We start from the raw sequence: 17,000 nt of genomic DNA on the forward strand, positions 1-17,000 counted from the left end.
CTCTATGACTTGATAGCAGGTCTAGAGGGAACATAACTTTAAAAATGTTAGTGAAGAAAAATTAATAGTTGTTCTAACCTAAGAAATAATTTAAATAAGAAATAATGCCCCAGTCCATACCATAGGAACCTAAAGTTCCCAGCTGATCATTTAGTGTACAGGAAGAAATAAAACATTAAATAGATGGTGAGTTAAGGGCAGAAAAACATCAGAGTAATATGTATTCTATGTAGTTCTTTGAATATCATAGACATGTTCTGGCTAATTATATAATCAATAGTCCTACAGTAAAGTACTCAGTAAACCTCTAAGTGGAGATATGCCATTATCTTCTCCCTAAAATAAAATTCATTTGGGCAGGTCAATCACCTGGCCAAGAGACAACCTCTCATGAAAGTTCACTTTAAGCCATGTCAAAGAAATACTATGGCTGTGATGAAGCACCATGATGAAAAGCAACTTGGAAAAAGAAGAGTTTCTATTGCTCACTGTTTCAAATGATATTTCATCTTAAAAGCAGTGAGGACAGGAACTCAAGGAGGGCAGGAACTGGGGGGCAAGAGAAGATGCAAAAGCCATAGAGAAGTGGTGATTTCTGGCTTGCTCAGTATTTTTGCTTACAGAACTCAGAATAGCCTAGGGATGGTAGCATCCACAATTGGCTGGGTTCTTCCCCATGAATCACTAATTAAGAAAATGTTCTATAGTTTTGCCTACAACCTGATCTGATGGAGATATTTTCTCAAATGAAACTCCCTCCTCTCTGATGACTATAGCTTGGGTCAAGTTGACATAAACTATCCAACACACCCACTATGGAACTTTTTTTTTCAAACTCGAATACAATTGTCCTCAAACATTCTTTTGAGTCTCTCTCTCATGCTGTGGGATGTTTTTCTATATGCTGTGAATATATGTTGCTCTGATTCATTGATAAATAAAGCTGTTTGGACAATGATGAGTCAGAATAAGGTTACGCAGTACATTTAAACTAAAGAGACAGGAAGACAAGGATGAGGGGATTCGCTGTGAGCCACCACCAGGAGAAGCAAGATGTGAAAGTACCAGTAAGCCACAAAGCCATGTGGCAAGACATTGAATAACAGGAACAGATTGAATTAAGTTATAAGAGCTAATTAATAATGTGCCAGAGCCATAGGCCATGCAGTTTATAATTAATATTAAGCCTCTGAATGAATATTTTATAAGTGGCTATGGAACTGTGAGGCCAAGTAGAGTAGAGAAACTTCTGTCTACATTTGGCACCCAACATTGGGCAAGGATTTCCAACCAAAACCTGAGAAACCTTTAAAAAAAAAAAGATACTAAAACAGAGCTAAAAGCATCTTCCTAGTTATGTCTCTCATGCAAGCTTAGATACAGAGACACTGTGATATGGAGGCTTGAGCTACAGTGTGGCGAGATTTGTGGTTTATGGGCTTGACCTACAACACGGCGGATTCCCACACAGAGGTGTCTCCAAGCTATGCAGTGCACTGCATGATGGATTTAGCTTTTGCTAGTACAGAACAAAAAAAAAAGTTTCTGGGCTACACATTGCTGGATGGAGGCATAGACCTACTGCTTCCCAGAGTCAGTGGTGAGCATGTCTCCCAGAGTGGGCAGTCAACATACCTTCTCCATGTTGGGAGGCTGAGGGGGATGGAGTCAACAGCCAAAGTCTCTACACAGCTTAAAGTTTAAAATCTCTCCTAGTCAGAGAAGTATTACAGATTCACAATAAGACAGATTCAGATGGAATAAAACTCTATAAACAGTTTACAGTATGTATAAAAATATATGTAGGCTTGGAAGAGAGAGGAAAAGGAGTGTAGGCAGTTATATAAAGAAATAGTTTTAAAAAATAAAGTCTTTAAAGAAACAGTAAAAGTAATATAAAAATGAAGCCTCCTAAAGATGAAAATTACAAAGAGAGTCTGGGTTGTGCTGTGTTTGTGTTGAGAGATGTTATAATCTATGTATATATTGATAGGTCATTAGGAGTTGCCTTAATACTATATCTGTTTCAAAAAATAACAGTAGTAAGTTTTCAACATTGGCCTGTGACATATGGAGTAGAAATTAAATTCATTCAAAAAGTACTTGATTATTTCTATATCCTTCTTGTACCTATTGCACCAGTGGACATGTCTTTGCCAGGTCAATTTTTTTTCCAAGACAGGGTTTCTCTGTGTAGCTTTGCACTTTTCCTAGAACTCGCTTTGTAGACCAGGCTGGCCTCAAACTCACAGAGATCCACTTGCCTCTACCTCCTGAGTGCTAGGATTAAAGGCGTAGGCTACCACTGCCTGGCTTTTTTAAAATTCTTTTTTTTTTTCTTTTGGTTTTTCGAGACAGGGTTTCTCTGTGTAGCTTTGTGCCTTTCCTGGAACTTGCTTGGTAGCCCAGGCTGACCTCAAACTCATAGATATCCATGCCAGGCCAATTGTTTTCGTGGCTCACAGTGTTCATATTTGGGTTAGACTGATTACTGCTTTTCTCCTCTGGTCACATATTCCATAACTACATAAGGTAGCAAGGAGAGATAAAGTTTCAGGACAGTATTACCTTGAGTTGTTCATGTTCTGTGATTCCAGTGTGTGGTATCTTCAGGCATAGAGTCTTACAATTATATTTTAGAAGGTAAATAATAGCATTGTCAACCATCCACCTTCAATATTTGGATGTCTTTGGGGCTTCACTGCTCAACAGTACTCCAGAATAAGTAATCCATCCTTGGCCCTGGGCTTTTTATTTGCTATCTTGTGCTGTCTAGTAGAATCATTGTTGCCCTTTGTAAGATGGCTCCATTTTGACATCTTTTTTATTGTTGTTGTTGTTTTGTTTTTATTTTGTATTTTTGTAGATATGTTTAGGAAACTACTACAGTGGTGTTTTAATATACCTTTTTAAAAAATAGAAATCAGTGATATTTATCCCTTCAACTACCCAGGCACAGTATATCCCTTGTTGCTTCATAATACCTACTAATCTTTCATAGCAATGCATACTACTCTCTCTCCTATGAAAGATACTCTTCACTGGTCCTTAGTACCATTTTGTTCTCTATGGGTATTCATAATACAAACACAAGTATCTACAGTTTCACAGCTGATATCCACAAATTAATGAAATCATGCATGTTCATCTTTCTGGACCTAGCTTACCTTACTCAGAATGATTGCTTCCAAATCATTTTTATTTAGCAGCTGTGGAATATTCTTAAACTATTTTATTAATAAGAGTAAAAACCTTGACATGGGACCCTGAAACTCAAACATTATGTGGTGAATCCACTTGGACTCTGAAATTTTTAGAAAAAATCATACATCCTCTGTCATATAGTTCTCTATATAATTATTCCTTGGAAAGCCTAAGTTTATTTTTGTTGCTGCTCTTGCTTTTTTTATGAATGAAAAAATGAATTTTTCAGCACTAATTCATGAAGATAGTAGAAATCATGACACATTAATAAATTTCAAGGTAACTCATTTTATAGAAGTATTTGTTATTTTTGTATAGTAACCATGGATAATACATTTGTTTTATGTATGATTATTAATGTATTTTTGGATTTATATGTAATATAAAACAAAAATTATTTCTTTGTTACTCATATATAAAATATTTAAGTCAATATCTAATAAACATTGCATGATGATAACCAGTACAGCATAACTTTTTAAAACTTTTATTTATCACAGTAATTTAGCTATAAAGCCTATATGTACAAGACTGAACTTAATCCTTTCAGTAAAACCCAACTATCTAAAGAAAAATAATTGATTTTAATGTCCTTTTGGTCTTATTTTTCTATTTCTGTGAATATACTGGAAACGAAAGTAGTTAATTTTTCCATAGGCTAGTGAAAATTAAAGAATGAAGCTTTTCAAAGGAAAGGTTAGAATCTAATATGATCTGTTCTCAAATTCTGACCTTTCTGAGTAGAGGTTGCCATTATTCTAAATCAGCAGGGAGAGTGCTAATTACTCATTTAGAGATGCTAAGGTAGCTCTGGGAGGTAGATGAAAAGAGGGAAAACCCTAACTAGAAAACAAGTCCCCTACAGGGACTGCTTGTTAGCAGCTCTTCCCTTTGAAAAGCTCAGACAGGAAGTTTTTTAGTTAGGAAAATGTCTATTATATTTTAAGTGGAAACAATTATTAGAATTTTCATGTTAAAAATTAGTTTACAAAGGATTGCCATGGAACTCCAAAGTTATTGATAATGCAGTAAGTTCACATCGAGAAAGTTCCCAGGAGGAACTCAGCCATTTGAGGCATTCACATTAGAAAAGCAGGAAACACCATCAGAGTAGCACATACTAAGGAACATAAAATCCTAACCAATTGTCAAGGGTACTGTTACTAAGGCCTGTACTAATGTACAAAGAACTGAGAAGTGATAACAAAATGGAGCCCGCTGGTCCTCCCTGGAGCAGGTAACCAACTCAAGAGCATCAATACAGGAAACCAGTAAGGACAGTCAAGGTTCTAGGTTTTTCTTTCTACTCAGTGAAGATAATTAAGAGCAATTTTGAAACTATAGATTTTCCAGTAAGTCTATGTCATTGTTTTCAAATGCATATACAAGATTAAAAACAAAACAAACAAAAACCCTTGATGGTCACTCATGGGTTTGAATGACCATCAAACATCATTTACTTCATTTCTTGTTCTAAATGTATGGCCTTTTTTCATTAATTGTTGTTATATCCTTACATACATGCTTATGTATTTATATATATTACAAAATACAAGCAGCTCAATCTGTGTAATACTGCTTGTATGCATGTTTTCAGGGCTGACCACTTGGCATTAAGGAAACCACTTGATGCACCTGTCTCTGGGGAAGACTACTTCTGCATCAGTCAGCATTCCTTAGCTCTCTGTACTTCTTTGCATTTTTAATTTTTTCGTATTAAAATTTTTACATACAGTATATTTTCATCATGTTTTTTTTTCTTCTTCCACCCAACTCCGCACAGGTGCTCCCCACCTCCCCATAAGAAAGCAGGCTGAGCAAGCCCGAAGAAGCAAGCCAGTAAGCAGCACCCCTCCAGGCCTCTGCATCAGCTCCTGCCTCCAGGATGCTGCCCCATTTGAATTCCTGCCCTGACTTCCTTCAATGATGAACAGTGCTTTGGAAGCATAAGCCAAATAAACCCTTTCCTCCTCAACTTGCTGTTTGGTTATGATATTTCATTACAGCAATAGAAACCCTAACTAAGACAGTTATACACAGGGAATTATATACTATTATGATACAGAAAATTCAGAAGGGATAATGGAAGAGATGGACAGAAACAGAAAAAACAGAGATTTTTATGTTTTTAAATATTTATCTTCTTCTTAACTACCTATTGCCAACCACTGAACTTAAAAATAAAATAAACGCAATTTAACATGCTTCCAAAGGGGTAAAAGGGAACTGATTGTGGCAGGGCAAGACAATGCAGAGATTCCTCCATCGTAGATTCTTGCTGAGGCCATTTTACGTTGAACTAGGACTTGATCACCTTGATGGGAAGGAAGCCCTGTGGAAAATGACCCAACTCTATTCTGGGAACTGGAGATCATGATGCCTCAGCTAACTTATCTTAGCTGCTGTTAAACTGTCTGCTTCTGCAAACCTCCCCCTCCAGCTAATTGTGTATCTTAGCTTGTGTTAAACTTCTTGCTTTCACAAAATGTCCCCATGTAAAGGCCAAGCAAGGAAACAGGGTGTGGGTTTTTGTTTGTTTGTTTGTTTTATTTTGATTTTTTTGTATTGTGGATGTGTGTGTGTGTGTTTCTTTTGTTGTTGTTGTTGTTGTTTTTGTGGGGGGGGGGGCAAACAGCTTGACCATACAGCTGCCATGACAGGCTTAGAGGCCCAGACACAGCTTCTGGCAAGTAACACCTGGATCCAGGAAAAGCCATAAGCTGACCCTACCCAGGAAGTGCATGTGTCTAAGGGGCAATACCTGACATTCCAAAGTGTTGCTTGCATCTAACAGAAATATCTGACACCTGATGTTCCAAGCATGCCCTATATCCAGGCCTGAACCCTGGAAATCCCCTCACCCCAACCTCTTCTATGATTAAAAATCCCACTCTGCCTGGCCTTGGGGCTCTCTGTTCTCACTGCTGTGTCAGACAGAGTCCAAGCTCCAAGCTTGAAAATAAAGGCTCTTTGCTTTTATATACAGGATTCCGTCTCCATGGTGGTCTTTTGATTATGGTGGCCCACAATCTTGACATAACAGTTGTCTTTAAAAGCCCCTTGCTTTAAATGCCCAGAGCTGCTTTGGGTTCTGAAACCTGTGTGTAGTCCCAGCTGGCTGGAATAAAGACTTTGAATTGGCAATAGAGTTTCTGAGTGGTCTTCTCTGGTGGGGTCCAATAACAGTGTTGTTACCCAGAACATGTAAATCTATACATTCTCCAGGGTGGTGACATGATTATTATAATTACTACTGCTAGATGAATTGGTTCTGTTAGCAAAATATTATATATATATATATATATATATATATATACATTTGTATCATATATATATAAACATTTGTATCATATATATATATATATATAAACATTTGTATCAAAAGCAAAAAGAAAATTTCCCCTCATTTCTATTTAAAATGTTACATGAGTGCGTCTGACACAGCACACATATATCAAAAGATGTTAAATGCCATGAACCTTATGAATCTTTATTTTGATATCTGATTAGTAAAGTATCTTCAAAGAGAATCTTTATGATTTAATATATTTTTCAAGGAACTACAATGAAGTTTTGACTATCATGTCAAGAAAAGTTAGAAAATTTCTCAATACAATAATTCTACACAGTCTCACTTTCAATACATTTTTAATTTTTTCTTGTATAGAAATCTCTTCATTGTAAAATTATATTATTCATGAATTCATTTCTAACTATTGTATTTTATACAATCCAGAAAATCAAATGGAGTACCTAAAATTGCATTGTCAGGAAATATAAATCCTGCTTTGATATGAATCTAAGTATGCCACAGGAACTATTTGTGAGACCAAAATGAGCCATCTTAGAAATAAGACCAAAATGCTTTCACCCAAAAACTAAGGCCTAAGATTTCTCCTTCTAGGAATAGGCCAATAGTTAGTTTAACAAGTCATTCCAGATTCCAGAAACCAGGAAATGTAAAAGTAGAAATTCACAAGGTAGTCACGAGGTAATGACTGCTGGACTATGGAATGTCCTCTCCCTGGTTTCCAGGGTAACTGACCACAGAAGTGTCCCCACCTCAGGGCAGCCAATGAGAAATGGTGGTGGATAACCACTCCCTTAGAAGTAAGATTAAGCCATGATTTCTAGAAAGCCCCTAGAAGTGAGCCAATCAGAATTGTATCAGTACTAGTACCCATAAATGATGTAACCTTGTGATTTTTCCCTTTAAAAACTGAGCTTGCAGAGAGGTGGGCACTTCCTCCAGCCTCCACTGTGTTGAATTTATTGGACAAAGTCCCTGCCTAGGCTTGAATTGCTTTTGGATATCCAGAATTAAACCTTGCTTTTGCATTCCAGCATGCTCATCTTTGGTGGTCTCTCTGGGGGTCATGATCTGGGCACAACACTATTTGCAGTGAAAACTTACAAAACATTCAACTTTATTAAGTTGCAATAAGAAGCTCACCTATTAGAGGACATCATAGTAATATAATCACATTTGTTTGTTTTTCTGAGAGTTACTTGGAAGCCACTCTGCTTGGCATAAAAAACATAAGTGGAAAAGTTGAACATTCTTGAGATTTGTCCTAGCCTTAACCTTTCCTTAAAAATTATTAAAACTTTAAAAATTACATTTCTCAGTTATAACAGTAGAAATAGGTTCAAGGTCAAAGACCAGCATTTCTTTACTTTTTCAATAAGTACCTTAACTGTGGAGAACTCAAATGATTAAAGATATCAATAAAGAAGACATTTTAGGATAAAATCTCTGAAGATATTTTCAGTGTATGAAGAATTACAGTCACCAAATTGCCTTCCTGCTTATTGTCAAAAAGCTTCAGATATTGTTGTCATAAAACCAAAATTCAGAAAAAAAAGAGAGAGTGCTTCTTAATAGCATAATGAATGGGTTGGAAGACTTCTGATATAAATCTAAAGTTAAAAATATTACTTCAATATTTATTTTCCATTAGTCAAAAAAAACTTGAAATTAATTTCAGAAACAACAAATGTATTTTAGAGAAATGTGATTTTTAAAACTGTTCACTCTTTATAACAACTTTATTTTACCATAATGAATATAAAATTTAACATTTTCATAGATATGTATTTGCAAATGCATATTAAGTTTTTATAAAAAAATCTCAAAAATATAAGTATTCTGTTTAATAAGTAACAATACCATAGTAGAAAAAATGCAATAATCACAGTGCTTTATACTTAAATATCTAGATCATATTATAAAAATTATATGTAAATGCTTTGAGTGTTGTGACCATGCATTTTTTGTATGAAAATCATTATGCATATTTGTCTAGTATTTTTATTGAATGAGAGATAATTTGGAGAAGGTATTTTTAAAAGAAAGATATTTTCCTGTGTCAATAGATCTGAGAATAGTTCTGTAGTAACAAGGACGTATTTAGAAAACATCATTTGTATTCCTATGCCTCATTATGATGGAAAGGATCCAAAAATGCTAGGAATGAGCAACTCTGTGGCACAGACCTCAACCAGGACCGATAAGAAACCCAGCAGAGAAGCCTTTCTTTTCCATATCCACTCCAGGGTGGCAATGCCTACGAAGTATTTTAAGCTGTTTCACCAACTTCCTAGTGGAAACCAGTTCCAGTCACTCAGTTATACCAGCTGACTAACTGCCGTCACTGGTTGCCTTCCTTCCTTTTTGTTTAATAATCTAGTTTGATGTTCATTAGAATGACCAAATAAATCTATGATGCTTATATTATTATGCTAGAATTTCAAAATTACTAAAATCCTCAAAGTATTTGTAGTATGATGATATAATAAAAGTAAAATTCTTTTTGCTAATCATCAAGTTGTTCACTGTTACTGCCAATCCTACAAGTATGAGGAGAAAAACCACTGACCCAAAGCTTGGCCAAATTAATTAAAGCAAGCTGTTTACTCGTGTATAGGTGCTGTGTCGCTCTGAAGGTGAGATTCAATAGATAAGCCTAGGACTAGGGGAAAATTTGACTTTTTTTTTTTTTTTTAATCTTGGGAGTAGGAAGTTTCCAAATGTGGGATTTGGCAGGCAAAGAGTTGAGACAGAAGAAGCAGAACACATGACTAAGAAGTTGTCATAACAATATCTTGAAACAAAGACATGTTTGCAAGGTGGCCATAACAAGGAAATCATAACAATTTTTCAAAACAAAGGCACATTTGCTATTTCCTGGTACAGGCAGTATAGAAACTTTTGTAGTTAAGGTTACAGGTGAGGTACAGAACACTCTTTGAGAAACAGATTTAATCATAATCAGAAATGAATTCACTTTGTTTTTACTATAAGATGGCTTTCAAGCTTAAGATGGAGGCAGGCTAGTTTATCACTGTTAAATGATATTTGCACCTTGCAAAAAATTATAGTTGTCAATTATTAACAGTCCCCTCACAGCTCTGTGTGAATGCCACAAAGCCTTTAGGACAGTTTAAGATAGATTCAAGCTGGGTGGCACCTGCCTTTAATCCCAGCACTCGGGGAGCAGAAGCAGACAGATCTCTGTGAGCTCAAGGCCAGCCTGGGCTACCAAATAGTTCCAGGAAAGGCAAAAAGCTACACAGAGAAACGCTGTCTCGAAAAACAAAACCACAACAAAAGATAGATAGATAGATAGATAGATAGATAGATAGATAGATGATAGATAGATAGATGATAGATAGATAGATAGATAGATAGATAGATAGATAGATAGATAGATAGATAGATAGATAGATTCAAGTCTCCTACAGGTTAAAGAAAGATTGTTGTGGAAACTGCATCTAAAACCTGAAAATCTGAGTATTAAAATGATAGAAGAAAAAATAAAGTACAATTTGTATCTTCAGTGAGTCTCCTGAGACAACAGAAAACAATTAAGGAAGAGATGACAGAGAAAATATTAGGTATAGAGAAATCTCTATCCCTCCCCACACTTGTGTGTGTGTGTGTGTGTGTGTGTGTAAGAGACAGAAAGGAGCCTAGTGGTGGTGGCACATACCTTTAATCCTAGCACTCAGGAGGCAGAGCCAGGCAGATCTCTGTGAGTTCCAGGTCCACCTGGGCTATAGAGTGAGTTCTAGGAAAGACACAAAGCTATACAGAGAAACCCTGTCTCAAAATACCAAAAAAATAGAGAGAGACAGAAAGGAAGATAGACAGAGAGACAGAGAGTCACCGTGTAACTCTTGCTGCCCTGAATATGTAGAACAGGCTGGCCTTGAACTCGTAGAGATCCTCAAGTGCTTAGATTAAAGCTTTCACTACCATGCCAGCCAAGAGGATTCCTTGAATACATTCTTCTGAAACATGATTTTTGCACACTAGCAATAACTCAAGGAAGAAGTCATAAGAGAGTTGGAACTGATATTTGTAACATGAACAAATAAATATTCAACAATTATTTAAGTAGAAATGATAAAAATTGTTTTGGAAATGTATTGAGAAATAGGACCAGAAGCTCCATGAAGTAAGTGTGAATGTATTACACACTACCAAAGAACAGACAGCTACTCATGCATCTCAGCCAACATTAAAGACAAGGACTTAGTAAAACAGAGTCACTGAGAAACTGGATATTATGCTGTAGGGATCATTATATTAATGTACTGAAATTATTTAGTGGTGGAGGCCAAATGGTTACATTATACTGTCAGAGGAAAGCAGATATATTACCATAAGAGGCAGAGTAGTGTGCAGGGAAGAATGACCTTCAGGGATCTGTGGTAATGGTTAATATAGTTGAAATTCTTAGAAAGACATTATCAAAAACATTGATTAAGTTATATGACCAAGAGACAGTAATATGCTCATCAGGTAAAATACCTTGTTACATAGGCTTGATAACCTGTTTGATCCTAGAATTTCATTATGTAAAGAGAGAACAAACTCCCAAAAGTTTCCTCTGAGGTCCACACATGAGCCATGGGATATACACACTAGCATCCATGCACACAGACAAACACACACACACACACACACACACACACACACACAGAGAGAGAGAGAGAGAGAGAGAGAGAGAGAGAGAGAGAGAGAGAGAGAGAGAGAGAGAAAGAATAATAATTCAAAATTCCATGGCATAAAAATATATACCAAATAAAAGTCATGGCCTATTAGTACTTTCCATCTTTATATTTCAGATATGGAGCTTATCATAGTATGTGGAGCGTGTGTCACCTCGAAAGAGTCCTGATAACACTAAGATTTAGTAGGTAGTAGTAGCATATATAATATTTTATACAAAGAGATTTTTTAAATCATTGTTTAGAGAAAAGAGAAGTGCAAATACTTTCATGGATTTTGAATACAAGGTGTGATCTAATACCAGTATGTACATAATGGCACATGGTCACATGAATGGAACTGCCATGTTGGTAACAATGCTACTGAACTCTCATAAATTTTAGTATTAATCTGCCAATATAAATTGTCAATATCATATCCTTGAGGCCCAGGAACTTAAGTCAACCACATAAGATACTTCTTAGCACAGAGATCTTTAAATGTCTACAAATTAATATCCATAGACAACTCTACAGATAATGAAAGGAATTGATAGATGAGAGTTCAGCTCCCTCCTGCTCCCAATGGGATAGAGATGACCCATACAATTTACAGAGCTTTTTAACTTCTTTAAGAGTTTATAATGTAGACATAATAGATACTACCCAAATGGAGCATCATTTACAACTTCTTCCTATAGTTGGATTTTTCTTTGTGCTGCCAGCTCACAAGAAATGACGCAGAGACTTATATCATGAAAGCTTGGCCATAGCTTAGGCCTATTTCTAACTAGCTCTTATAACTTAAATTAACCCATATTTTTAAATCTATGGTCTTTATGTGCTTTGGTTACCTTTACTTGGAGCTCTCCATCCTGCATTCTCTCCAGCTGGCTGGCAACTCCTTCTTTCTTCTTCCCAGATCTCTCCCTGTGCAGAAGTCCTTGCTAGACCACCTAAGCTGTTGGCCATTTAGCTTTCCATTAAAGCAGTCAGAGTGACACATCTTCACACCATGTAAAGGAATATTTCACACCAATTTCCCTTCCCTGTTCTATATCTGAATACTTCCCATTCTATCTTGTACCTTCGGAATAAAGTATTTTCACTGGAATTTCTTTCTTGGGATTTTCTTTCTTAACACCTAACCAAGAGAGCTGTCTGATAACAACTTATAATCTAAATAATAACCTAATCTTCAGAACATAGTAATTTTTATGTTGGAATGATGCTACAGAGGAAAAAATTCTTATCATCCAATGACTTTTTGATTGTTGATCTAAATTTTCAATTTTAGTAAAGTGAGTTTTTTTTAAGAAACTTGGTAATGCATACTTCTGAGTAAAGGATGACTCTAGAGATGATTATTCACTATTTCTTAACATTCCCTTGATGTTATCATTTTCTGTGACCATCAGACTACCAATCCTTCATCCTTTGAATATAGACTCGGACCAGAATTTCTCAAGCAAGTTTCTGGTCTTTCAGTCTCAGACAGGGTATGTACACACTATTCTTGTTATATGACTTTAGGGCTTTGACCTAAGTATCTACTGTATCCCAGCTCTTATACCTGAAGGAAAGAACATTGGACTATTCAAACTCTGATTATGTGCATCCACTTAGCATATCATCTATTATTTTTCATGCTTCAAAATGTTTTTTATTGTCATTTCTATATATTTTTACATTGGTATATTTTAATTAAAATATAATCACATGGATTTCTTCCTGCAATTAATTACCCTTTGCCCTCCTAGGCCCCTCACTTGATTTTCTTCCATGCCTCATCCTTACTCCCAAATTGGTAACCTCTTTCTTCCAAATTACTATTTTACACACACACACACACACACACACACACACACACACACACACACACACATACACATGCATATTCACATACTTATGTATGTATATGTATCCACAGATATACAAGTAGGGACTGTTGGGATTATTTTTATTGTTTGTACATATATAATTTCAGAGCTGACCACTTAGTATTGGACAACCAATTAGGGAGCTCATATCTAGGAGAACTAACTTTCCATCTCTTGGAAATTATCACTTGCCTATAAGCTCTCTTCCCGGAGGTTGGCCTACCAAGATTTTTCTCCCTTTAGTTTACTGTGTCTATTGTTACAGCATTTTTCAGATCTGGTTTATGTACCATTTCTATGAGAGACGGTTTACTACTAGAGACTTCCTAGTATTCTGGTCCTTACACTCTTTCTACCTTCTCTCCCACGATGTTACTTGAGTGACAGATGGAGAGCTGTTATGTAGATGTATATATTCAGGCTGGACACCTCAGGATCCATTGACCATTTTCAGTTGTCAGTCTCCGTGATGGTCTTCATTGGCGGTGTCAGGTGTGACAATCTGACTTGCCATAGATTGGGCCAGTGCAGGCACTGTGTGACATGAGCTGAGCCAGGTAAAGCTGGCAGATGGACTCTTTCACTGAATCAGGCAAAAATGGCTCCCAAATCACAGGTCTAGACTTTGCCCTGTGGGTACAGAGATGGCAGCAGCCCGAGGGGAGGATGAGAGAAGAAAGATGTGTCTCACTAGTTAAAGGTCGCTCTTGAACAAAGCAGGTTCAAGGCCACCAATCTGAACTTGAGCATGCGCACGCACAAACACACACACACACACACACACACACACACACACACACACACACACACGCGAGCGAATGGTCACAGGCATCAGCAAATGGTGAATATGGAGGGGAGTGAGAAAGGAAATAAACAGCAACTTACTAGGCAAATGTGTCTCAGAAACAAAGGGCACTAGAGGGAAGCAGGCCTGAGATTAGGCCTATGGGTTGCAGATGGCAGCTGCTTCAGGAAGGGACAAGGAGAAGAAAGAAGCCACTTACCCAGCAGAGTTGGTCTGTAAATCCCTTACACTTTTTGAATTGTTTCCTCCTGGAAATCCCTTAATATAGTAACTCCATGATTTAAATGTATTATAAATTTTGCTAAATTCCTTATGTACAATTACATAGTATGAAATAATGTTTACTTTTCTTTAAGCATTTGAAAGATCTTTGGAAAAACCTATGGGAAGTTGGAAAAATAAAATGTACTAAAAACAGGGGAGAAAGTATAGTACAAACATCCTTTTCCAAGGACACCATATCTATTGGTCCATCTATCTACATACTGACCTATCACTCTGAAATATAATCTAATAAGTACTTTCTCATTTGTGGAAAGAATTTAATACATAACTGGAGGAGCTGATAAAACAGAAGTATTGATTTTCAAACAGCAAATGATTTCTTGAAATGCTTGAAAAGCTCTAGAATGACCAAGTGCTTAAATATACTCCAGAAATATCAGTTCAATAGCTATTAAAAATAGAAACTTTAAATTGTGTATTTAAAGACCACAAAAAGATTATTTTGCCTTAATTTTTTCACCTTAGGGCTCTCCCTGAAGATTCACAATACAAATGTAAAAATTATATTTTATGTTTGTTTTCTTTAAATACTGTTATACATCATATTCTTTTGACTTATATTAAATAGGATTTAAGTCAATATGTACATAATATTAAGTCACAAAAATTGTGGAAAGCACTGTACTGAGAATCCAAATAAGAGTCAGGAAAATATCATTCATAGCTTAAGTTTTATATCAAGCCACAATCTTTTATATATTTTATTTAATCTGATTTATTAAATTCAATAAATTCTATGTCAAGTCTCCAGGTTTGTGTATAATAAACATGAAATCTCATGTTGGTCAGTGATTTCTTCATAGTATCAAATCTGTTATAGGCATCAAACATTTTTGGGTGCAAATAGATAAACTATTTTTTATTGGTATTGTGGATCTCACCTCAAAATTTTCTTCAAGAATCAATTTGAAATATAATTTTAAATACCTAAAAATGTGTTATAGAGAATTTGTAGAATGCAGAAATTTTCTTAGCATGCATTATTTAAATTTCAGTGGCAAACTATATTTACATAGACTTACAATTGTACAATTACTATACATAAGTAAATGGCAAAGATCATTGTATAATATAAACATTTAAGAGTTGCATAAAAAATAAAGAACATTGTTAACTATAAATTCTTTTGCATTATTTTATATTTATAAGAGATATACTAGATTAAATATATCACATTAGAAGTAGTTAATTATCATCTGTCTATTCATTTTTAATTACTCCTATGAACCTTTACCATAGAATGATTCAAAGTACAATTTTCCTTGATCCAAAGAGAACTTTCTTCAAAGGCATGGTAATCTTCATGTTAATGTAGCTTGGAGTTTCAAGGGCATACCTGATAGAACAGTGTATTGTCATAAATACTTCTGACATTTATTCACTGTACTTTATATAAAAGAAAGTTAATATTTCAAAAATAAATTAATAGTAACATCATTTCTCAGCTCAATTATAAAATATGCTAATGTGTCAGACATTCTTAATGTACTCAGATTGGCGGGGGACTGCAAGAGCCTAACTAAAAGGAATTTTAAAAAGCAGTATTCCGTGGTGAATAATTCAACCATATGGTCATTTGGCTTTGATTAAATTCACTTATGGGTGTTTGAAATTTTATGGTGCACCTAAAACAGATCTACTACTTCTAAGAAAGACATTTTACAGAAAGGAAGATATAAGTAGCATGAAAACTTTATTTCTTATATTTCTTTACGAATTTTACACTAGCCTTTCAGTCTCCCCAAGGAAACATATTTCCTTTGATGTATTAGAAATGACATAACCAATTCAGCTGCAATCCAATTCCTGATACCATTAATGCACAATCATTATATTTTGGATGAACTCTGAAAAATGAGTAATTAGCAGGAAAAATTTTCAAAATTAAATTTTAATTATATCAGATACAAGAGAAAAACAGAGCCAAGGAAAGTTGTTGAAGCACATAATTGTCCTGCCCTGATGAAATACAACCTGTACGGCTCTTTGGAGGTGTCCCTTGGGAAAACCCAGAAATGAGTGTTCCAATTATATTTAAATGTGTAGTTATATGCATTTTTATACTTGTATGTCTATGTTCACATGTACAATTTAGTTCAGGAATCAGCAGTGTTATACTAATGAAACATTTATGCTCAGACAGAGTAGTCACTGGGTCTACTTACCAACATTGACCCAATGTTGTCAATAATGGGAAATGTTCAAGGTTCCCAGGCTTGTTATTTAAAGTGCTGAGAAATGAGAGCACAGCATGTCATAATGATGGTAAATAAAGCCCCATGAATGAAAACCAGACCTAGAGAGACTGCTTATTTTCGTGTAGATGGCCCTACATCATTGCACATACAGGTGGCACTAAGAGGAGTCATGTGTTTTTTTTTTTTTTTTTTTTTTTTTCTTTTCAAAAGAGCACAGAAAGTTGGGAAGGAAAGTGTTGAAGAGAATACAGAAGTGAAGAGGAGAGGAGAGGGATGGATTTAATCAAAACAGATTATATACATATAGTCAACCACTGAATGATTAAAAGAAAAAAGCTTAGACTGAGCCGTTCATGGATTCCATTAGCTTTGTATATATTGCAGAAAAGTTTGTGTGCTCTCTTTACAGAAAGCATCACTTCCTTGAGCTTTCATGTCTTCCTTTCTGAACCACGGACCCAATGCATACCTTATGTTCTTCCTGGATTTCTGTCAAGAGTGAGGGTGATTGGAAATACCTTTGAAAATAGAAAGTTTAATATTCCTTCTGCTTTTGTATCCATCTTTTTTATGTCACCCAAATCACTTAGGCCTGCCCCGGAGAGTGTGCAGAGATGAATTTAAGCAAAGAAT

Source organism: Peromyscus maniculatus, chromosome 11 (assembly GCF_049852395.1).
Source record: "Peromyscus maniculatus bairdii isolate BWxNUB_F1_BW_parent chromosome 11, HU_Pman_BW_mat_3.1, whole genome shotgun sequence".
Classification (NCBI taxonomy): Eukaryota; Metazoa; Chordata; class Mammalia; order Rodentia; family Cricetidae; genus Peromyscus; species Peromyscus maniculatus.